The sequence below is a fragment of the Cygnus atratus genome, chromosome 7, assembly GCF_013377495.2.
Source record: "Cygnus atratus isolate AKBS03 ecotype Queensland, Australia chromosome 7, CAtr_DNAZoo_HiC_assembly, whole genome shotgun sequence".
Lineage (NCBI taxonomy): Eukaryota > Metazoa > Chordata > Aves > Anseriformes > Anatidae > Cygnus > Cygnus atratus.
The window spans coordinates 1,932,071-1,956,375 of record NC_066368.1 but is presented as its reverse complement, the minus strand read 5'-3'; positions in this window follow the sequence as shown (position 1 = coordinate 1,956,375).

The window sequence follows — 24,305 nt, the reverse complement described above, 5'->3', positions numbered from 1 at the left end:
TTTCTATACCAGAGTTTGCAATTACGTTGAATAAGTCATTTACAACCGTCTTCTAATCAACGAGATAATACATAGAATAAAAGTGTTTCAGAGTAATTAAATCTTTTTTTCTGCCATTAACCAAAAAAAGGTTATTTTGCATGCTCTTTGTGCTGAAATGTAACAGCACATATATAGGGCTTTGTTATCAGTTTAAAAATTGAAACCTCTGTGCATCTTTTTTTTCCTTCTGGATTCAAGTTAAGTAAAATTGCCTTTCATGAGAAATGCTTGCAAATTATCAAAGACTTCTTTTTAAACTAGCTGAGAGACTACAGTAGCAAATGTTTTTCTTGCAAAGTAATTGGAATTTCTATCTAAATTATTCTTGGACAAATTAAAAGTGCCAAATATAAGCCATTTTTTATTGGTAAGAATTTCATTATATTTTGTAATAAAGGAAAACTAAAAAACATGCCACAAAATCCTTGGAAAAGTGGAAAGTATTTTAGGAAAAAGATGGAGGGCTCCCAGCCTCCTAGGATGCTGATTAAAAACTGCATTCAATGAGGTCATTAGGAAAAAAAAAAATGTCAAGTAAGCAGACAAAAAATTACTTTACAGACTTATCAGTGTATCATAGAATGAATTCTTTCTTCTTTTAGAGTTGATGGACATATCACCACAGACTATGACTATTGAAATTTTACACACTCTGGCTTTTAAATATTAATTTTCATGAAAAAAAAAAAAATGTAGCTAAAGCCTCCACCCTTGTTCCTGCATCCTAATTCAAGCAGAGAAAAGTGTAGTTGTCACCCCAAAATGAAGTCATTTTTAGCCCTCTGTGTCTAATCGCAGAGAGTGCCAGTAAAATAAATCAGCAAGGAGTAAAAGTAAAATTTGCAATAACCCGATACTACTGCCTCATCCTCCCACATCTCAGGACATAAAACTTACTGTCAGAAGAACTCACAGCATGAGAATTAATCAAGGAACTCTTAAAATACTCCAAGCACCTTCCTTCTGATGACTAATTTGCCTTTCCTATTGCAAACTACTAATTTTTTATCTCAATCGATATGTACAAATATACCTCCCCATCAATCACCGGGGGCAAGGACAAGCTTCCACTATTTATGTAATACTGACTGCAATATGAAACAAAAATTGACCACAGCTAACTCGGGGTTGGCTGCGGCAGGGAACAGGGAGCAAATGGAGGGCAGTGGAGGCGTTGGGGACCTGGGGGCTCGGGGAGGAGCAGGGAGCTGCTGGGAGCAGAAAGCTTCAACGGGCAGCATACAGCAAACAGAGGTGCAGGAAATCTGGGAGGTGGTAGAGATATGGAAAGAGCCAAAAAAATCTCCTAGAAATGACCAAAAACCAGCTGATGTCCAAGAGAAAGAAGTTACGAATGAGCAGGAAAAGAGGGGTGATAGAAAAATTTCCAAAATGTAAGAAAAATGCCCAGAATTGCTCTGTGGAGTGGGAAGAATCTGAAAGAAGAAAATGTACTGCTCAGATTAAACCTCAGTGACCGCAGCAGAATCCGGAAGGGAATATAAAAATATGAGAGATTTTCTCAATCCAGCTGGACACCTTAAAGATCAAGGCGAACCAAGGAGGAAACCCATGGACATATTTGAAGATGGACTGAAAGCAGGTTCAGCATTCACATGCAATGTGCACATGAGGATGCACACATCCAACCCACACGCATCTGACACATCTGCAGACAGCTAGCAGACATTTCCAAAATTTGAAGGCATGCAAAATATGTGTAAAGCTCATGTAGTGTTAGAGAAACCCTTTGCTTTGGTTGCCTCCAGGTCTGCTCACATCTGCTTTTAGGAACATGTAAAACTGCTTTTTAGTATATGGTTTGGTTTAAAACATGCACATCTTGGTTTATAAACTGCATGTGGACATTCCTACACAGTACACACAAAACCTCTGTGTTCTTATTGTGGTTGTGTTACTTCAAGGATGTGGAAGATAAATTCAAACACTGTTTCGTGTTAAATGGCTGCAAAGGAAACATACTGGAAAAAGGCAGAAGTGGTCAGTAAGTCTCAGGCTCCACTCCCTTGACACTGTCCCCAGAGGAAGCTTTTTCACTGGAAAGATAAGCAGAGCAAACAAGCACGAGTATTTCTAGTCCAACAGCACTTCTGCAGGGGCACCCTGCTTGGTTCTTCCACTTTCCACCCAGAAAACTCGCTTTGCTCAGGCCAGTCCTTCCCTGGAGCATGAAGATTTGCCCCCGCCTTGCTTACCAAGAAACAAAGTCATAGTAGCTATGGAGTCCAATATTTCAGGAAATTAAGCCCAGCAGAGAAAGAAATCAGAGAAGAAAATGGCAGCATGGACCACCAAAAACACATCTTATGAATTCCCGGTCACAGACATGGAGCAGAAAGATTTTGAAGTTTGGTTCTGCAATTTCTTCAGTGGTAGGGAGAATCCATATTTTAGCGACAAAAATAGACCAAGGTCATGATCACTAACCTAAAACCACTTTGGGTATAAGTTCCTCCACTCGTCATTCCAAGTCAACATACATCCTGCACAAAGCAAAGCAGCAGACAGAGAAGGACAGTTGATAGCCCAGAATAAGGAGATACAGGTGGCATGGATCTGCTCTGGCAAAGTGATTTGGATGTGCTTAGTTTTGAAGACAAAGTTAGGCTCATGGACTTCAGTAGGACTGCACATATGAGAGTCACATTATTAAGGTTATAGATGTGCTTAATTACCTTGATGAAATATGGTTCAATTTGTTAATTTAAGTGAGCGAAGTAGTAAATCATGTTAAACATTATGGCACCGTGGTACTGCTTCTGAGCAAACTTGATTTTATATAAAATGAAAAATTTAATTTCAGAGTGGAGGACTCTTACTCTCCCCCTTCTCTGACACTTCCACACATTTTTCTCCTCTGCAAAAAGCACATACAGCACAATAGAAAAATAATTAAAGACTTTTAAGGGGATAAACATTAACCCCAGTGAGACAGGACAGAGACATACTTGTATAGATCTACGCTAGTTTCAAAAACAGAAAACCTACACTAGTTTCAAAAACAGAAAATGCATTTCCCTAAACCTTCTGTTGCTCATCAATTCAGTTCATTAAACCCCAGCTAAGAATTTAGCATCAGTGATGAGTTTTCACGTTATTAAAAAAGCAACAACAATAACAACACATAACCAAGAAAACCCTCCCACTGCATCTCTTTGCCTCTCTATCACAAAAATGCCCAAGAGATTCTAAATTTGACTCCTGGTAATACTAGTCAGATCGGTTTTATTAATTAAGACAAGAAACTTATTGGAATTTACCTTGAAAGACCACACAAGGTACATTATTAGAATAATCTCCTTATAAAGAACAGAACCAAAAAAGAGAGAAGTGTAATGCAATTGAAGGTCTGTAGTGTTAGAGTAGGTTATTACACCCTGTACCGCTAACCTACAGACACCTCTAGCAAAACAAAGCACCCCTGCCTTGTCTTCTCAAGTTGAGGAATTTAATCAATGGAATTTAAAAAAAAAAAAAAGTGTAAATCCTCTAAAATTAATGGCAACGTAAAAAATGCTTCCATATTAAAATTATGTGAGTGATTATCATATGTTTCAGAAAAAAAAAGAAAAAAAACTCATTTCAGATCAGGTTGTACCTGAAAATACTGCCAGGAAAAGAGACAAGTAGCACTGTAACAGAACAACTGACGCTGTGGCCAAAAAGATTGTTGGATTAATTTATATTCGCAGTGCATCTTTTAAATTCTTTGTCAAATATATGAAGGGAACCTACAGCATTTAAAATAAACTAAGCAAAGAAAGGTGAAAACTGCTCAGAGAAAGCAATGCTCCAGCTTTTGTTGACACAGCTCCTGTGAATGCCCTTGTTTCTCTTTGTTTGGAGGCTGCACAGTGCACGAGCCCCTCGCCCCTCGCTGGAGTACGTCCTACCTGGTCGGAATACGCTCACTACCCTGAGCAGAAGGGGGACATATGGCAGGAAAGGAGTGCCTTTGGTCTAGAGGGTATTGCACAGCAGTTCAGGACAGTTTATATTTGAAATAAGCCTGGCTGGAATTTGCAGGCGGCTGTTTCTTGCTGTAACTCTCAATGTGCTGTAAATTTTGTTGTTACATCTGCTGTATTGTCCTCTCTTGCTGAGTGCTCTGACAACAAACACAAACCTAAATCAGCTCTTGGAAAAAACAAAGCTGAACCAGCATAACATTTAGAAAAGATGAGGAAGACCTACAAATTGAAGCATTGCCCACTTATTTAATACCCCGGTGAAAACCTGGTCACTTTTTAAATGCTCGGAAGGAGTAAAATTATTTTCAAAGGGAAATGTGCTACTTTGGAAAGTAGTACCTCGACTCAGTCTGAGCCGTAAGTGCCCTGCTCAAATTCTCATTCATGTACACAATATCAGACAGCATTGTGTCTTAAGATTATTAGGCTGTGTTGAATATTAATTTCACTCTGTGCTTACAAAATGACTAACTCAATCAGTGAATTTATTGGAGACATATTTAAGAAGGGGTATTTATGGATTAGGCACAGATTTTAGAAATGAAATGGGAGACAATCTAACAAATCTATCAGGAATAAGATCAACAACTTAAAGTTTAAACCAATCATCTTGAGTATATATTTGAACTTGGATATGCAGATGTGGTGCACAAGTCCCAATGGTTCAGCAATACACTCAAAGGATCAACAGCCCTATAGACAGCTAAATTACTCGGAAAGCCAGGGAATTTATCAAACATGAATTTCAAAGTGGATTCTAGCCTGCAGGAAAAAATGGAAGTGCCCATTAATGTACATACAAAATAAATGTTGTCTGCAAGCTCATTCAACTATTTATTTTTGACACAGAACTGGCTAAAGATTTTTAATTTACATAAAAAGGTACAAAGACTGTAACCCCTTTGATGGAAGAGATGGGAATAAATATCACGCAAAAAGTGTTTTTGTTTGTTTTTTAAAGATGCACTAACAACCTCACAGGTACAGCACAAAGGAATCATTTACGCTCCTTCACATCTATTAGTGCATTATTTATAACTAACTCCAATTTGAGAATGTTAGCATTAAATATGTTTCTCACATGTAGAGGAAATTCTTACAAACTGATCATATATTATGGATGAAAATTGTAACAGCTACACTGAAACTAGTTAAAGCAGACGTGTTTGAATTGAATGAACACTGAAGTATGCTCTAGCCCTTGCTAAGTTATGTGCTGCCTAGCTCCTAACCTAAGTACCTATTTTACTGACCAAAACAAACAACAACAGCAAAAAGTTAAATTCATGTATTGTTGACAGATCATTTATCAAAAAAAAAAAATGTTTTTAATAATGAAATATTTCACAGTCAAGATTCAAATAATAATAATAATAATAAAATTGAATCAGGCTTTCCAGAACCAAGACCTTGCTTTGACTATATTAAAGAAGGGGCTGAGCATCATTTAAATCAGAATATATTACACAAATTATATATTATAAATATGGATTTTTTTAAATAGAATATATATTTCATCCCGAAAGAAAATAATCTTAATCCTCCTATCAATTTTAAGATGTGGCCTATTGCCCAACATAAACTTGGCAAAATTGGCCTTCAGAAGAACATGTCCCTCTTTCAAGAGAAACTCGTTAACCATGTTGTTATTCATGGGATTTTTACCTTCAGTTTTGTGACTTCGGTAGTTTTTTGAAGTCTCAGACTACTTGAACCACGTTGCTATATCTATCTCTGAACTTTTACTAACGTTTAAATTAAGCTCTTAACACTCATAGCATCAGAAATAAAGATCACAAAAGCCTTAATATTTTTCAGAATCAGAAAACAGATTAAGATGTGCTTACCACTGTTAATAGTATCAGATTTCACTCCTCATTTTTGAAGATTTCTGACTCACAATATTGTGTTTCATAAGACTTGAATGGCCCATTAGCATTTTTATCCAAATCAAAAATACTCCTTCCATTCAAAATCCATTCAACTGGCAAAAAGCCACCTGAAGACTCTGTCATTGCATTCACTATCGCAACAGTCACGCATACACGTTAATAAAGAGAAATGTAAGACTTCATGAAACAGTATTTCAGCATTACTAAGCATTACTAAGCTGTTGAAATACTCCATTAGTATTAACAATTTGGCAATAATGCAAATAGTGTTGCATTTTAAAGCATGCCTGGGCAGCGCGATGGGTCAAGATATGGGAAACTCAAGGTAGAGGGGAGTGGAGGCAGAGAGACCATGTCAGCACAACCCCTCGTCTGAAAACTGAGACTTGTAGCACTAACTGCAGATGAAGTCATGCATAAGGAACAATTTGTCTTTTTCAGTTCAAAATTTAAACACTAATTCCAATTCTGCAACATGTGCATCACTAAATGAATGACAGCCCCATTCTCCAACTGCATTGAAACTGAGCAAAAGTAGAACCAAGGAGTAAATTATAGCAGCAATACCACAAAACAACCTGCATGTGAAAGCCCATATAGTGTGTGCAGACCACTGCAAGACTTTACAAACTGCAACCACCTTCATGCAAGGGAGATCATATCTGATTAAAAAAAAAAAAAAAAAAGGGAATCTCATGATTTATTCAATTTCCTTGTAAACAAGAGCATGTCTGCTTGCATGTTAAAGTTTTCACCATATTCAAATATATTTGTATATAGGACCTAAGACTGAGAAAAAATGTGTTACTTTATAATGCACCACACGTAATAAATATTTGTTTAACAAAGCCTGCATGAACTTCACGCACTAATCAAAACTGAACGTGGCATGATTTGTATGATTAACTCAAAAGTCATGTACCAAATGATAAATAAACTAATACTAACACTGTGTGTTCATTAATAATGCAAGTTATTGATAGTTCACAAACACAACTGATACAATTAATTGAAGGATCATATTTTTAAAATATTCTTCATTAGAGTTTCAGGGTTACATTCTTTCAAGACCCAAACTAACAAAAAGACCGTTCCAAAAGCTCTTCAGATTTGGGCCGATCACTTCTCTTCATGAGGATCATGATGTGCTTGTAGAACTTGGATATTCATGTCCAGAAAAAAACAGTCCATATACTTAAAACCAGTATGTTTTTTACCTAAGAAACATTGCAGAATCAAACTGAAAAACAATATCAATATTGTCCTTAGCATGACTTAGCACAGCTAACATTGGTCCTTACCACTATATATATTTTCTCCCCTTAAATAAAATAAATAAAATAATAAAATGAAATGAAATGAAATAAAATAAATAAAATAAAATAAAATAAAATAAAATAAAATAATAAAAATACATCTCTGGCATGCAGAGGGGCCAGAAGCAGTATGGCATTTCTGCCCACCAGTGCCCACCAAGGGGCCACAGACATGGACCGGGCTAGCTAGAGGAGCAGCCATGTAGCAGGGTGAAGGCTGGCTGGTGTTTAGGAAGGGGCTTCTGTTTTTATCATCAACAGCCAATAGTTATCCAGTTAGGAGAATTAATAACCCCGCAAACTTCTCTGAGACTGGATGGTAAACCTGTATCAATAGTGAACTGGGCCAGACTGCGAGGAGTGGCAAATTCTGTATTGTTTCCCCAGGCCTTGGAGGTGACCGCTGTTTCTGGTTGAGGACAGTCTCTGGGTTTTCCCTAGAAATATTCATTGATATATTTTAAATGAAAGCTTGTCTACCCACTGAAGTATGACTTGTTAAATAGTGTCAATAAACAATTTTGAAAAAAAAATAATTGTTTTTAAGCCAAACCCTCTGGTTATTCTGTTAGCCAAGCACATAGCTGGCTATGAGAGCTTGTGTGCAACCCATCATGAACCAGCGCCTGTGTGCTTGCAAGAAAAGTGTCAGCAAATCACGACTACAAATTCAAACATTCAGCATTCATTCTCCACAAAAGACACTGAATGTTTTCTTTGAGCTTTTTTTTTTCAATCAATACTCCTGACAATAAACTCTTTCATTAGAACATTGTTAGAAAAGAGAAAGAATATATATATATATTATAAAGAGAGAAAGCATGTTGCCAAAACAAATGAGTTTTAAAATCTGAGCAAATACCAATGGAAAGAGCTTTTGTGTCAGATGCCACCCAAGTTTTTATCTGTACACAGTTGGTATGTGCAGTTATATACATATTCATGGTATTTTCCACATACTCTGCATTTAACGCATTAGCTGTATGAAAGTTATCATACCCATCAGTATCCAGAATAGAGGCAGAAACACAAGAAAATGACATCCTTACTACACCATATTTTATGCCTTGTTTTTATTTCCTTTACTTGCCTTTCAGTGTAAACAGTAGATGTTGTTATAAGAGGTCAGTTTTATATGCTGGTGCACCACTGAACTGTTTAGGTTTAAAATGACACTACTGTTTAAGACCCAGTAATTTTCAGAACATATGATTTACTGCTCTGGCACTCTATAAGCCTCATTTCATACCTCCAAGAATGAACTAGTCAAACTGTTAAATAAACATGAAGTATAAGGCTTGTTTTCTTTCCAAAAGTGCAAGCACTGTATTACTCTAATGATTAAATATTGTTTAAATATACAACTGAGTGACTAGTTTCACAGTTGATTCTTTCCCTGTGCTTCATTTTATGTATTAATTATTTTGTGTTCAGACAAAGGCTTTAATTAAGAAGCACAAAGAGTTTCTGAAGAGTGAAGAAGTAATGGTTTTATCTGCATTAAACTGATTATCAACAGTTATGTTTCTGAAGAAAACAAAATACAAGAAAAAAGAAAGGAGTCAGGGAGAAAAAAAAAAATCTTAACTGGAAAAAAAAGTTGTTCAAGGGAACAGAGCACTAAACTAAGACCCATTATCCAACATATTTTCAAAAGCAATTTTAAGCAGATTAACAAAAGCTTTTACTGTAAACTACCAGATCACTGAATTCAGAGAGAGGTCCATGTCATAACAGCAATCTCTCACAGACATTTGCACAATCTGCAAAAAGAAAGCCCCAAGGAGGAAATGTGCCCAGGTGACACCTTCAGAGAAGCCCATCCTCTGGTGGACAGGTTTGAGGTTTGTGGTTGCCATGTTTATAAACACAGGTTTTGAGTAAATACATATTCTTTATGGCCAAGTCAAGTCGGGGGAAACGGAAACAAAGAAAAAGGCTGCTGACATGTCAAACAAGGTATCTTTTATTTTAAGGAGAATAAAGCATGTTGACTCTGGGTTTTGTCATTGCAGGCTTGATATCAAACTTAGTCAAGTTTGTTGGAAGTCATTCCACTGCCTATGAAGCACTTGGCATCATGGAGGGTTTCTGGAAATTAAAATTATGTATGTAAAGTCATAATACATTACAGAGCGATGTTAACAGTGACTTAAATTCCCTCATCTACAACCTGTTCCCAGATGCTTATGAATTTGCCAAACTTCATCTATCAGGCTGAAAACCTCCCTTCTGGACCTTGCCATAGTCAGGCTGAATTTTCCGAGGGTTTTGCTGAGCGGGGACGTCCCAGCCAGGCACGTGCATAGCACCAGTGATCTCCCTCTGCAGCCCAGCAGCCTCCAAACCAGGAGGATGATGAAGCTGTTCAATTGAAAAGTTTCCAGAGCAGAAAGTAGGACTTGAAATTTGGCAGAAATTTTGCCTTTCTGTCAGTAATTTGAATTTGGGCAAACTTACAAGGAAACGGTCAGGGTGGGGGGGAGGAGAAGCAGGGTTTAGTTTATTGGTAGCTCCTGCTGAGCACCTTTGTAAGCTTTAGGCCTGATGAAAGCTTTGTGTTGCAGACTGAGTGCAAGTTATTGTTGGCCTGCACCGTATTTGTGCAAGATGGGCATGCAAATACGGTACACAGGACTGAGCGTGTGATATAACATCTGCACAGGCAGGGCTGCAGCATTCACAGAGGTTCATCTTCATTAGTTTTCTTTGCAGCCTTAAACCAGACCCTTAACATCATTTGAATGTAGGCCTTTTCTGCAGTTGAGCACAGCTATACCTTTGCTATCCGTCACTTCCTCCAGTTCTGACACGACTGAAGATAGAAGATCTGCAGGGAAATGTAGAAGCAAGATCCATAAGACACTGGCTTACAGTTCATGAGAATTTGCAATTTAAGTATATAATGACTGAAAAAGATGTAGATGCGTTGTGAAATGCATCTTTTATCCAATCCATCCACAGGCTGCTTAATTAAAGCCACTAATATTCTGCAGAAAAGTGTGAAACAATCACCAAGTGGGTGCTTCTGAAAGTTAGTTAATGCTATTTGCACCCCACGCTATTCTCCAACCATTGAAAATAAATAAATATGTGAATAAATACATAAATAGAAAAATAGATAAGAAAAAGCGGAGATTTTTCTTTTTTCAGTAGCAAGTAATGGTGCGCCCGCAGCCCACAGCCCAGCCCGGAGAGCTCAGGCACAGGTTTTGGGGCTGAAACCTCCCTTTTATAAAACCCTGGGCTGTCAGCCTGAGGTGGTGGGATCTACATAGGTACAAAACACCTTTCCACATAAAAGTGCAGACAATTATGCGCAAGAAAAAAATAAAAAAATCAGATTAATAAGTTATTCGCTGTTCTCCATGATGTTGAAATTTCTCTATAAAATCACCAAGAAAAAATCAAAACAGTATTCACATCAAATCTTCCTTGTTTTTCTGGAAGGAGCATCTGAAAAATATATAGGAGAAAACTGCACCATAGGATGTAGAGTGATAGAAACATTATCGTGTGCTGGAAAAATATTGGAGGGAAGTTTTAAGTGCCCTACCTGATACAATAAAAATACCAATACAGTATGTCCTAAACTTTGTATTCTTCATTTAACAAAAGACACTGCCACAGATAAATATCAGAACAGATTTGTTAATGCTGCACTATTGGCAGCTAAAAACGGATCACTGTAGACTGGAAGACTGAAAAACTGCCAGCTGGTAATAAATGGATGGCTCAGCCTAAGGATTTACTGCCAATGAGGGGAAAAAGGAGAGCTATGTGAACAGAAATAAACTGAAAGAATTGAAGAAAACACAAAATTTCTTGCAGGCTTCCTTCAAAATACAAATTGGTTGGCAACAGGCAGGGAAAGAAGGAGGAACTCCTAATCACCTGAAGGTAATCACTGGGCTCCTCTGCCCCTGACCCCACAAACCCTAGTAGGAAAGATTTCCCAAATAGCAATAATAATTTTAAAATATTTTTTTCATATATTTATTTGTCTTGTGTGTGTCTGGTCCTTGCCACAACCATTCTGTCATACTCCTCCAACTCGGTGAGATGCCTACACCCTTGTTCCAGGCACGGGGCTGGGGTCTCCTCCTCGCCCCCCAGATTGTGCTGTGCTTGGCTGTGTTTGGGTTTAAGGGCTTCTGTAACTCCTCAGAAGGCTCCAGGTTTTTGTTGGCACTGAATGAGTCCCTTGGGATGCCCTGAGGTCCTCCCATTGCACGACAGCATCTTTTAAAAGGGGTTGAGATGCTATGTAAAGCAAGTCTGCTGGTCTTGTCTTAGCTGTTCTTGCCATTTCATGGCTCATTACTTTGTAATATAAATATTAAGGTTTGTATATAAACATATTGAATATGCATGTATACACATATGCATATGCATATACACATACACATATTAAGTAAATATACAGAAAGTGTGCTTGCACAAATATATGTCTGCATATGCAACACAGACATGCTAATTAGCAATCATTAATAAATGTATGCACGTACGTACGTATACATGGCACTGCCCCTCCCGGCATGCTGGGTCAAGTGCATGTGGGAATGGATGTTCCCAAAAAGATGGAAACTCAGACCAAAACCCCGGCTATGTCTGGAGCAAGCCTCCAAGAGCACGTTCTATAGACAAGGGTTACACTGCTGCAACAGATTCATGCAGGACACATAAAAATGACAGCGGTCTGTTTTTTCACCCATTCAGTGTAAATAAGGAAGATATTTTTTCATTTTTTTCATGCGGCAGCGTGGGACAAGGGCACTGAGGCTGGTGGGGAAGCTCTGCCATTGCCTTGCTGGCACCATGCTTTGCTCACGCGGCTCTGCCGGGCACAGTGAGGGGTTTGTCCCCAGCCAGGATGCCACTCAATGCTGTTCCTATTGCAAGATAGATTTGTGACATAAAAATACATGCCAACAGTATTTTTAATTATTATTTACAGAAATAATATCTGCAGCCCTGGGCCTGATTCTCAGCCCAAGGGCTGTGATTGGTACACAGGGCTGTGACTGTTTTTTTGATCAACAGGGGCATAAAATTGACACAAGGCATCTTATTTTCCTAGAGCCTTAACTAGTCCTAACAGGTACCCAAATTTCCATGGGGTACTTTGTTGATCTTGGAGTTTTAACACTTTCAAGGCATGGCAGATAGCTGTCTGTTAAAGTTAAAGAAAAAAAATGAATTAAAGTCCCACCGAAGAGGACCAGGCTGTATGGGGAAAAAAAAAAAAATCAAAAGGAAGAAAAAGTTACCCAGCAAACGGAAAGATATGAACTTGATAATTACTTGGAACCAAATTAATATCAGGATGGCTGCCATTATTCTCAGAGGACGGCCATTTCATCTATTGTGCAGGTGTGCTCTCCAAGAGTGGATCACGCTGATGAAAGACTGCAAGAATTTCAATGACACCTTGGGGGATCTTATGAATAAAATATCAAAAATGGACATCTCCTTTGTATAGGAAGATTTTAATGCAAAAATCGTAACAAGTTTATAAGGTATGCCAAGAAAATAAGGAAGGTTTATTCTACCTTTAGCTGAAGACAGACAGATATTGCCAAGTCCAAGTTTTTCACAAGCATGACAGACTTTTCTTTTAAAAGTCTGTATTACCTCTGTGCTGAACCTCCTCATTCCAGCTGGACTTTTATCTAAACAGATTGACTACACACTCATAAACCAACACAGATAAGTGACCCTTTCTCCTCCAAGGCCTGAAAATCAGAAAACTTGCATGAGCAGATTTGGGTGCGGTATCAACAAAATCTCTACTTTTTCACTGGGCACACACAGAAAAAGGCAACAAAGAGTAAAGCAAATCAAAAGTGGATTTAATTATATTTAAGGAGTAATAGCCTTGTTATCAAGGAAAGATAATGCAGGGATCAAGAGGAACAAACTGAGAAAAATCTACAGCCAGGTGAAACTAAAACCACCAACCTGCCCAAGTTAGACCTTTACCATGCCCTACATTTCATCTGTATGTTGTGGCAAGCTTGTTGCAACACACCTCACTTTGGAAATGCTGAAGTTTTGGGGCACCGAGGGCCTTCAGACACCCCACCATTTCCAGTCAGTGAACAAAGGTAAAATGATGGGATGTGCCAGTGGGTGCAGAACGTGTCCCATTGGAGAGGAAGGTGAGCAGATGCTGTCTGGGACAAGAGGAAGACAACTTCAGTGATTTTTTTTTTTTGGGGGGGGGGGGGAAGCACGGCCAGGATGGAGAGGATGGTTCAGGGCAGGACGTCAGCATGGTAAGGAGGGGTGCTTATTCACACAGGGCAACACTGTGTGAAGCCATGTGGCAGTGAAAACTCTGCCCCACTGAAATGACTGGAGATGTTTACCTATAAATTTAAAAGAGCCCTGATGCGCGATTCCCATCACATCTGTGAATTTATCATCTGCCACCACTCTCGAAGCACTGTGAGCTGGAGGTGCAAGAAAAGGGGAAGGAAGGGAGAGTTGGGGTGAGAGCGGAGGAACTCCTGCTGCAGCACGGCATGACATGGCATGGCACGGCCAGCAGGACACGCAGCCAGAGTCAGTGGTGGAAGGGAGCAACTGGAAGCAAGCACAGAGTGTATGGCTCTCAGAAATCGCATGGCAGGTGCCTGGGATGGGGGCAAGGAACAGGTGAGCTGGATAAGGGCATCCCTGGTGGGGATGAGGAGAGAAGAGGAAAAAAAGCAAGTGCTGGGAGTCAGCAGTGCGCAGGGACCCCCAGAATGGACAAGAAAAGGGGAAACAGCATGCCTGCTGTCATTCGGGCTTATTGCCTTTAATTTTGTTTCCATGAGTAAGACCACCTTTTCTTGATCCAGTTGGCTACACCCTAAACCCCCAGGTTCAGCATGGTGGGGCTGCACCCGCCGCGCTCCTCTGGCAGAGAACCATTACGCGGCGCGCTGCTGGGACTGGCGGCGTGGCCCGTGTATATGTTCGCCTGCTAATCTGCATCACAGCAGTTTACGTTGCGTAAGCTGTTTAGGTTCAAGGGTGTTTCACTAGCACAGCTTATTGGGGACTGCATTTTCTCCAGGGTACACGCCAAGCTCTACATCAAAGCCTGATTGAGCAGAAAATATGTGCTAATGTTCACAGCAGTACTCTATTATAGTATAAGTATGCTTGTAAATATTCACTACATGTTATTACGCCATTTGAACCAAGAATATTGCAGGGTTAAAGGTCGGCCCTAATGCTCTCTCAGGAGGCAGCAGTTTTGAATATAACCAAATGGGATAATGGTCAGGAATACCCAGAGGGGGCAATGTAGCACATCGTAAAGAATTGTGCTGCGAGTTTTAAGTTTTCAGGACAACAAAGATGCCAACGAGATGGCTCATAAGCAGTCATTATTAATGGAATGACAAGGGTAATGTTAAGCAGGATGTCTTTACTATAATAAATCTTGTCCCTGCGCCATTAGTAGTCCTTACAACTGCAAATAGCAGTTAGGTTATAACCTAACATGGCAGAATTTTATCCTCTCAATCTCTAATGTATTTTATAATGCTGTTAAAGTCAGGAATAGCAACTGTTTAAGCTCACTTAATCTGTGAGAAGTTTAAACACGAATTTTAAATGCGAAATCTGCTTTGATAGTAGTTTCTCTTAATTAAATAGATGAAGTAGCTCTTTTTAAGCATACACTGGGCTGTACTAGAGGGTCTGGGGAACACTGTTGAATTTAAAACATTAAATATTTTCCTTCAGATGTAACTCCTGCATTCTAAAGAAGAGACAGTTTTTATTTCAATTTTTAATTTTTTTTAGATTCATTTACAAAATTTTCTGTTGTTTCAGTACTATGATTTTCTGGCCTAAAAAGAAAATACTGTGGTATTGGGTGTATTATTTTTTTTTTCCCTTAAAAAAAACAACTCTTATGGGCAAATAGTATTTATTTTCTTTCTTTCTTTTTTTTTTTTTTTATTTTTCTTCTTTTTTAAGGCCCTCCTTTCAAAACCATGGACCAAATTCTACTCTCAACACAGGAAAGTAAATCAACAACTCTTTTCATAAAAATGGCATTATTCCAGATTGACATTTTATGATCATTCAGAATTTGATCCAAGGACAATATATTACTTTCAAAATATTTCCTCAAGTCCTAGGGAAAGTGGCAGCCCAATTTAAAAGAATAAATAAATAAATAAATAGAATGGCATTACAGAAGAGCAATTATTTATCTTAGTGTATCAAATTTGGGTATATTAAATGGATCTTAGCTAACTGTTTTATAAATATTTAAACAGCTTCACTGCTAGCTATCTATTTCACCTGCTTTGTTTTCCTTCTGCTGGTCTTCCAGCAGTAGCTATGGAAATCACCAGTTCAATCAACGCTGCGTAATACTGTGGCAGAGGCATCATCACACCATGATAGATTGGACCCGGAGTATTAATCAAGAGCCAGCTGAGTATTAGCTAATATGAACAGGGCCATCTCTAGCCAGTCTGGTGCTCAGCATCCTCTTTGACAGCCTTACTTTTCTGAAAGTTGTCAGAAAAGTAAGGCTGCACTTTCATTGAGAAGTGCCCATTGCACTTCTCACTGATATTTAAAAATTAGCAAAAGGAATCATGATGATTCTTGCATATCCCTTTAAAAATAAAAATAAAAAATAAAAAAATCCCCAAATTCCAATATTTTACCTAGTAAAACTACTGGGAAATTGCATAATGCTAAAATGTCTGATCCTCGCCTTGTTCAGATGGTTATTCTACCAGTCCTGCTGACACTTATGCACAGTCTGCCAGATCCTGCTTCCCAAAGGTGCCTTCTTTGCAAACACTCAAGACCCCTACAGCCACCTGGCAGTGGTGCTGTCTTTCTGTGCAGGAGAGCAATTGAATTTGGCTCTAATCCTTCAGAAACACTGACACTAACATACCATGCCTGAGCATTCCCAAGGACTCTTCTAGGAACTGTTTGACTTCATCATGTTTCTGTATCTTTTGAATTAAGGAGTTTTATGTTCTGTTGTTTCAGTTTAGCTTACATTAAAAAAAATAATAATTAAAAAAAAAATCAGCAATTCTAAATTCCTCTTAGAAATTCTAGTCCTGAAAGTTAAAGCTGATAATAGCTCCCTTCAATTTTATCATACCACATATCAAGAGCGAGTCTTGTAGCATCTTACAGATCCATCTTCTCAATGGGAAAATGAGATACGGATCATAGGTGACTTATCCCGTATCATTCAGTGGCAATATTGAAATGGGATCTCCAACGCACAAACCCACTGCTTTACTTGTTGGGACACCCTGCCAAATTGCACTTAGGGCTGTTGGGATGAATTCACCTATCCTTGCTGCAGATAGTGTCTGGGGGAAATGTATAAGACATGCCTAAACCAGGGTAGTCCAAGTTAGCTACCCATGCTTTAAAGACAAACCAATCTAGCTCAAATCTAGTGAGAAGACTAGATAATAATGGAGGGGAAAAAAAAAAAAAAGACTTTTTTTTAATATATTTTAGTTTATATATTAGATAAATATTTTATTTATCTTTTGTCTTCAATTGCATGAATGATAGTGGTGAAAAGACGTAAGAAATATTGAAGAAGCAAATAAAATTTTGAGATAAGCAGTTTTGAGCACTGTGGTTGTGGATGCCCCTACATACTCTGAAGCCCACTCTGCAGCTCCCTGCGAACAGCCAAGCAGCTGTGCACTCCCGCTTTGATGCTGGAGAGCTGCAGCAAGGCAGCCGTTCTTAGCTAGCAGTTCTGCAATATCTTCCAAAACAGGACAGTGTGTTATTGCTGTTTAATGCATTTCACCTTCATCTTTGCGAATCAGTGGGGACCCAAATGAACCTCCTAAACAAGCAGAGCGACATAGCTGGGCAGATGTCCTGATGTGCCCGGAGGACGGGGGCTCATCTCCAGTCTACCCAGGCTCAGCTCCGTCTCTATGACAAGACTGTGCGAACAGTCACCCTGCTGCCTCCGCAGAGTCAGTGCCAGCACTGTGACATGCACAGAAAGAGACTGTCCTTAAACACCAGAAGATTTTTGAACACAGTATAAATTTGAACCTCAGCTGCTGGGGTGGTGTTAGCAGGCTTTCTTGCTATCCAGGGTACTTGTGACACTGCCATGTGTGGGACAGTGTTAACCAGGGGGGGCAGAAACAAATTCTGCAGCAGGCGGCTGGTTCTGCTCTACCTTAAGCAAGCTACATATTTATTTTCTCCCATAGATACACTCCCATCACCTACAGTTAACACAAACCAGTGGAGCATATACATTGGCATCCACCGCATACATGAAGGGCGTCATTTCAGCAGCATGTAGGTGAGAGGAAAACGATGTCACCATTTTTGTGAAGCGGACGCCAAGGCCCAGCTATGCACACATCGTAAACTCAGTACCTGAAAAAAGCCCTGGTCCCAAAGCTCTTATTAAATATTTTGGCATGCAAAGGACTTTAAGTAGCCAAGTGCAATGCTTGAAAGCGGCCACATGGGCAAAGAAATAACTTAACCTAAAGGTTTCGATAACTCTAATGCCCGAGATGATCTCCTTTCTTCTGTGATCACTGTTTCAAGATTGTTTAATAATTTCCACTGTAAAAGACCTTCGGGATCATTATTTTTGCAATCTCAGAGAGCAGTGAGGCACTGAGTCCCACCTCTCCCCCCGTGTGCTTCGTGGGACACTTCTTCACCCAGCTCTTGGGTGCTTCATGGGGCACCCCCAGCCCATCTCCTGGGAACCAAAATGGCAGCCTGGGAACCCTGACCTGGCTGAGCAGCCTGGGCCCAACAGAGCAGCAGGAGCTGGCCCAGGCCCTGCCACATGAATCATAAAATGAGGGAATTTGGGTTGAAAGGGGCCTTACTGACTACCTGGTTCCAGCCCCCTGCCGTGGGCAGGACCCCTCCCACCAGGCCAGGCTGCTCTGCAGCAGGGGCTCACACACGGAGGCCAGGCCATCCCTGCCACCTGGCTCCGAGGGACCTCCCTCTGGTGACAATGAGCTCTCCTTTGCAGCAAAAGGAGGCCGAGTCGTTTTTGTGAACGTTTGGGGTTCAAACCCTGACAGTTTATCAGAAGGAATGTAATTTGTTGGCTGTTGCTTTTTTTAAGAAGGATACTCATCAGCTCAATGCCATTCTCGAGATGGCAAATCCAGGTCCCTACAAACCCTGTTCATTGCATAGGAACACTACAACAGTGCCTCAGAAAATTTGCTGAGAGCCGTGAAGGAAGGAATTCGGGCACCAGGGAAGTCCTTTCAGCCTACATCTCCCCAGGGTTTCCCCAGGCCGTCACCCTGCCCAGTGCCGTTCCCAGCAGCATGGGCCTGGGGCCAAGGGCACACGGTGGGAGCGGGCGGGCAGCCGGGGGAGGCAGGCGGCGGCACCGCACGCCCGCTTCTCCCACCCAAATGCAAAGCAGAGCGCCGCGCGCTCGAGAGGTCTGCTCTCTGGTGAGGTTCAACATTAAGATGTGACAAGCTCCTTATATACAAGAGGATAAATGATATGCAAAGTCCATACTCTTTGTTCTGACAAGTGTCCAGAGGGAGAATTCGTGAGATGAAGCTGTAGCTTTCCAAGGCACCAGGGTAGGGTGGGCAGAATGAAGATTTTATCAAAGAAGTTGAGCATTGAAACACTAAAAAATGCCACATTGCCTTCCCTCTGCACCTTCTCACCCTCCCCAGTGTGTTGGCCTCACCTCCCACCCAGCCTTTTGGCATCGCTGAACATCACCCTAACCCAGGGTTAGTATTTTTCTGAAACCCCAGGGAGGATTTTTTTTCTCTTTTTTTAATTTTTTTCATTGTTAAACATATATAGGAATAGACTGCCACAGAAAGAGTCATGTTCTTCCACTCTGAGGAAAGCCTCAGAGCCAGCATTTTAGCTGCTTGCCCTGGTCTCACGTGGAAAGACCACTCTGGTTTCTAAGCGGCGGGTGATGGGGCAGCTGCATCCCCGAAATCCCTGCAGTGAGACCCAGAGCTGGGCTCAACACCCACCAGTCCTCCCTATTCCTCATCCTCGCAGAAGTGAGAAAGGGGGGAATAGCCAATTTCAATGGCTAAATAGAGACCGAAGGTCTCTGTCTGGGTGCAGAAAACCAATTGGTGCAGCTTCTTAACCTGCTCTGCTTAACACCAGCAATAAGTGTGAAGAAGCATTTCCACGTGTGCTGTGAAGGCTGCAAGTCCCCACTGTGAAACTCTGGTAGCATCTATGGCCTCAAAAGGGAGCAGCTATCTTACTGAAGCAAATTTTGGCTTTTTTAAATTAAACACGGAGATCTGTAACACTTTCATCCTATTTGATATAAGATTTCTGTAGCAGGCAACAGATAAATCCAGACATAAAAGAGACAAACTGTTGATTAAAAGCTCAGTGTGGTTCTTATGTAAATACAACGTAAACATTAAAATTCACCCTTAACTATGTTTACCTCAAAACTGTAGAGCTCATCAATTATTAGACATTGTTTTAATGCACACAGTATGCCCCCATAATATGGCAATAAGTCCCAAAGTCTTATGTAAAATATCTCTTTTTTAATCATGTCTAGTTTCATAGACAAAAGTAATCACTAAAAAGCCAGTGGCTACAAAAACTGCAAACAAAATGAACCTTTAAAAGCTAATGACTTAAGGGTGGTTTTACAGACATATAAAGTATGTTAGGGGCTTACCCTATTTGTCATTAGCACATATTTTGAAAGCTTGGCTAATATAATGTGACACAAAATTAGTCAAACACAATTCATGCAATATTGTTTAATTTTACTCCTCATTTAACTTGGTTTTAAGCAAAATCATTATGTCACATGATAACATTCACTTGAACAAGAAATATTTTATAATGGTGTCTGCGTTTAGAAATGAGTTATTATGAGCTACATGCTGAACACATTCTTAACTATGAAAACTATAAAGCTAATAGCTTAATCATATTTTGACAACATCTACATACTTTATGCATTATTTACAAGAAAGATATAAAATGAAACTACTGAATATCTTGCACCATACTTCACCGTCATAGTTAACTGGTTAAAAATATAACACATTTATCTTCTGGTGGCTTTAGATTTGCATAGGAATATTTGCATACTATGTTGCAATGTGCTCTTAATGTAAAATTTAACCTTTGTACTTTCTCTCTGATGTGTAAGGTATACTCATTAAGTTAAAAATAATGGTAAAAATAAGTCTGCTGGTGATATACATTCCGCGAATGATTCCCTTGAGCAGTGAGGAAAGGTAAAATGTGGGTGGGAAAGCATTTAATTGAATTAACTCCTCATTTCCTATATTTTTATTCCAAATTTCACTGGCAGAGCAATTTGACTGCTATTTGTCAACCACGTGAACTGCACAAAGTTTCGCCTTCTCTAGTGAGGCTTTCAGGAACCACCGACCCCATGCCAAGGACGCATTTCTGCATGCAGGTGGCGGTCCTGGTGCTCGACGTCTTTCGAGGGCACGGCCACTCACCAGGGACTCAGCAAGGAGCATGAGCCCAGGCATGCAAGCGGGGTGCTGATCCTTGGGCAGAGTTTGTAGCTCTCAAATTTGCTCAGCTTTCCTACAAGTCAGAAGCTCAAAATGTCACTGCTTTTTCCTCTGCAAAGAGGGCTAGTTCTAACCAGCTCCTAAAGGATACAACTCTGGTTTTGACCACTTCTCACTTAGGCGATGCTTTTAAAGAAAAGACATCATCTTTCTGTACTCAGAGCATAATAATATTACAGACCAGAAAAGCATAAGATCCACCAGAGCTTCATTTTACACACTGAGAAAATGCAGGTGAATCTGCTGAGCCCTACACAGCAGCAGTTTTGCAGCTTAACTGCTCCAAAGCAATTAATGGCTGCACCTTCAATTTTCCTCTCCAAAAATGCATGTGTCTCTCTTCAACGCAAAGCCTGCTGCCGGCTGCTGGCTCCCTTCATATCCCCAAAATCCCCCTTTTGTGTGAAGAAATTCTGCATGACTTGCTTACGTGCGGTAATTGGGCCATTATTTTTTTTTCTTTTTAGGGCAGATCCCGCGTTGGCGTTTCTCCACGCTGACCCACCGACGACCTCCACCATTGACCTCAAAGGACTACTTTCTCTTTTGGTAAGAGATAATTCAGTCTCCCTGGTATGCCTCCTGGGCACAGTCAAAATTATGTCTGGTGATTCTGCGGTGTGGACCACTGTCTGCTCAGGACTGAGCTCACGCCGCGGCGTTCAATTAATTCAGGACCTCAGGATGGCCTTGAACTGCCATCCCCGGCGGGCCATGGCTCTCGCCCCGTCCCTGCGGAGCGCTCACCTCTAATAAACACCGCTGCTCCAGCGATCGGGGGATATGTAAATGCATTAATTTTTCATAAAGTGAGGTAGTCAGTGCCCGACACCTCCTCTGCTCTGCAGAGAGAGGGGCCGCCTGGATGCTGCACAGCGGTACCTGCCGCGAGGCAGGTGACCCAGCCGCAGAAAGTTTTAAATAAATCGCAATAGGCTAAAATTTCAGAAGAGAGCCAGGGCAGGAATTCCGTGTTGGACTTGCACTTATTTACTGCCTCAGCCGGACCTGTGCAGCGTGTGCTGGTGATTGTTCTTGTAAAGATGCTCAGCGAGGTAAATAAAACCACGCAGCCCCAGCAACTGGCTGTTATTACAGCACCGAGCGGAGGTGTACAGAGCGGGAAATAACTCTCCCAGGGATAAATTACATGTGATGAGGGCCAAAAGAATACAGCTCCTATTTCAGGAAGTCTTCCAGGCAAAAGCAGAGATTTGGCAGTTTTAGCGTTCCTTTCAAGACAATACACGTACACCAAAAACATTACTCTTCACAGAGTACCCCAGAGGCCTTTCCAATCATCTGGATGCTCGCAGTTATTCCATTCCCTCAAATTCAACACAGATCTTCTTTATTAATTTTAATTTGTCATCAATAACCTGACAGGCTCTCTTTCGGCAAGAAATACTGTATTAACTGTTTCACTCACTGTGGCAGCTATTAAAAATGTGATAATGATTAGCAGTAATGAGGTCAAATAGAATAATGTGAGTATAAGTTGCTACCAGCGAAATATATAACACAAGAGGATTTATTATGTTCACTTGCTGAAATGTAATTTAAAAACAGGATATTACCACCTGCTATGCCGGCTCATAGGGTTATCCAGATCATTTAAGCATTTCCTGCTAATATGTTTATTTGCTTCTGGCAGATATTGCCACTACTGTATTTCAAATAACTACACTTAAAACAAAGTTAATTGTTCCTATCTACTTAATATAAATATGATTATGTAAGCCAATCATTAGATGACTAGCTGGTAAACAAAATTATTCAAGCATCAGTATCATTTAGGAAAAAAAATGATGCAATAACACCGAGAGTTGTGGGCAATAAATCAGGTACACCAAAAGCAGATCTCCAGTGAAGAAACTTTTTGCGGGTACTAAGGGGAGCTGGGTAAGTGCTGCAAGACCAGTGCTGCAAGACCAGTGCTGCCGACTTGCGGCTTCTTGAGAAGAGAGAGCATTCAGGTTTTGCATATTTGGGCGAATTAAGTGAAATATTAAAACCTGATCAATAGGAGAAACCAATACACAATCTCATTACTCACTGCCTGTATTCTCTTAAAAGATTTCAGATTTTGACATCTTTGTACTATTTTCAATTTGTTGATCTAAATAGATTAATCCTCGGGTTTTAACTGCAGTGACACACAGCAATGTGATAGAGACCTGGGTGAAACTGCGGGCAGGCTTGATCTACAAAAGCTTTTTCAGATTGGGAAGATAAGAGTTTAATACAAAAAAAGCGCTCATTCTCATCTGGTTGAGCTTTAATTTTGAGTAAAGATTACAGAGGTAGGCCAAATTCTGCTTCTGCTTACACTGTTTTAAATCCCCTGAAATAAGCCAGAATTCAACCTTAAACCAGTGTGATGTAAAGCTATCAGCACTGAGATGCTTACACCCTGGGAAGATAAAGGAGATAGCAAAGGGATTACTTCTTCTGTGATATACATGATCTCCACGTGATCTCAGCAGCTAATCCCTCCATGAGCAGGTTGGAGGGCTTGATTTTTGGAAAATATTAGTCAGCAGTTTTACACCAGGCTATTAGTACCTCTTTTGTATTTGGCTTTTCCATGTAAATAACAAAATAGTGACAAATGAGCAAAGTAGTGGTAAAAAGGATCTGTACAAGAAGAATGGATGTTGCAAGTCAAGACAAAATACAAGTAACAAATAGACATTTTAGAAACAAAATACTATATGTGTGTATATTTATTTATCCTATTTAAAGGCTGTGTGTTTTTTCATGTTATCCTACATGCACCTGTTGAACAAATCCATATATAAAGTGAGATTTCTTGAGATTTACATAACCTTTACTTTGCAAAAAGCTAGCTTCAATGGATAGTGCTTTATGCCTAGTGAAGAAAGAGCAGGCTGGAGTTTGAAGGCAACTGAGAACATGGAGATGTAGTTTATTGTAAGGTAAAGGCTTTTTCCAGCTGCTTTTTTCCAAACACCAACAATGGTGCCACTCTTCACCTTCATTGAGAAAATGAAACAGGTAAGATTATGAAGAAGAAACACTATATTTTTACACCAATAAAATGGCAGTATGATGCAGGAAAAAGAGGTGGGATTGGAATATCTTCATAAAGTTCTCATCCCAGAGCATAGGAGCTTTGTCTGCTGTTTTCAGCATCTTCTTTCCAACAGCAGCAATGAAAGCACAGGGGTCCTGAGCTTCAGCAATGACTGGGGAAAGCACTGGGAACCACCATGTCTGGTCCTGGCAGGATCACTTCCATGCAATGGCAATGCAAAACTCCCACAACATATGATTTCTGCCCTGTAACCTACACAGAGACCCTCAGTTGTTGTGCGCAAACCATTATTGGTTGGCATAATTGAGCTGCTGGAGGACTTTGTCAATGCGAAATCAGCATGAAGAGATTAACACCAACCTTGCACCACCTCCTTCCTGAGATAGATTTTGCACTTCCCAGGAAAAGAAAGAAAAAAG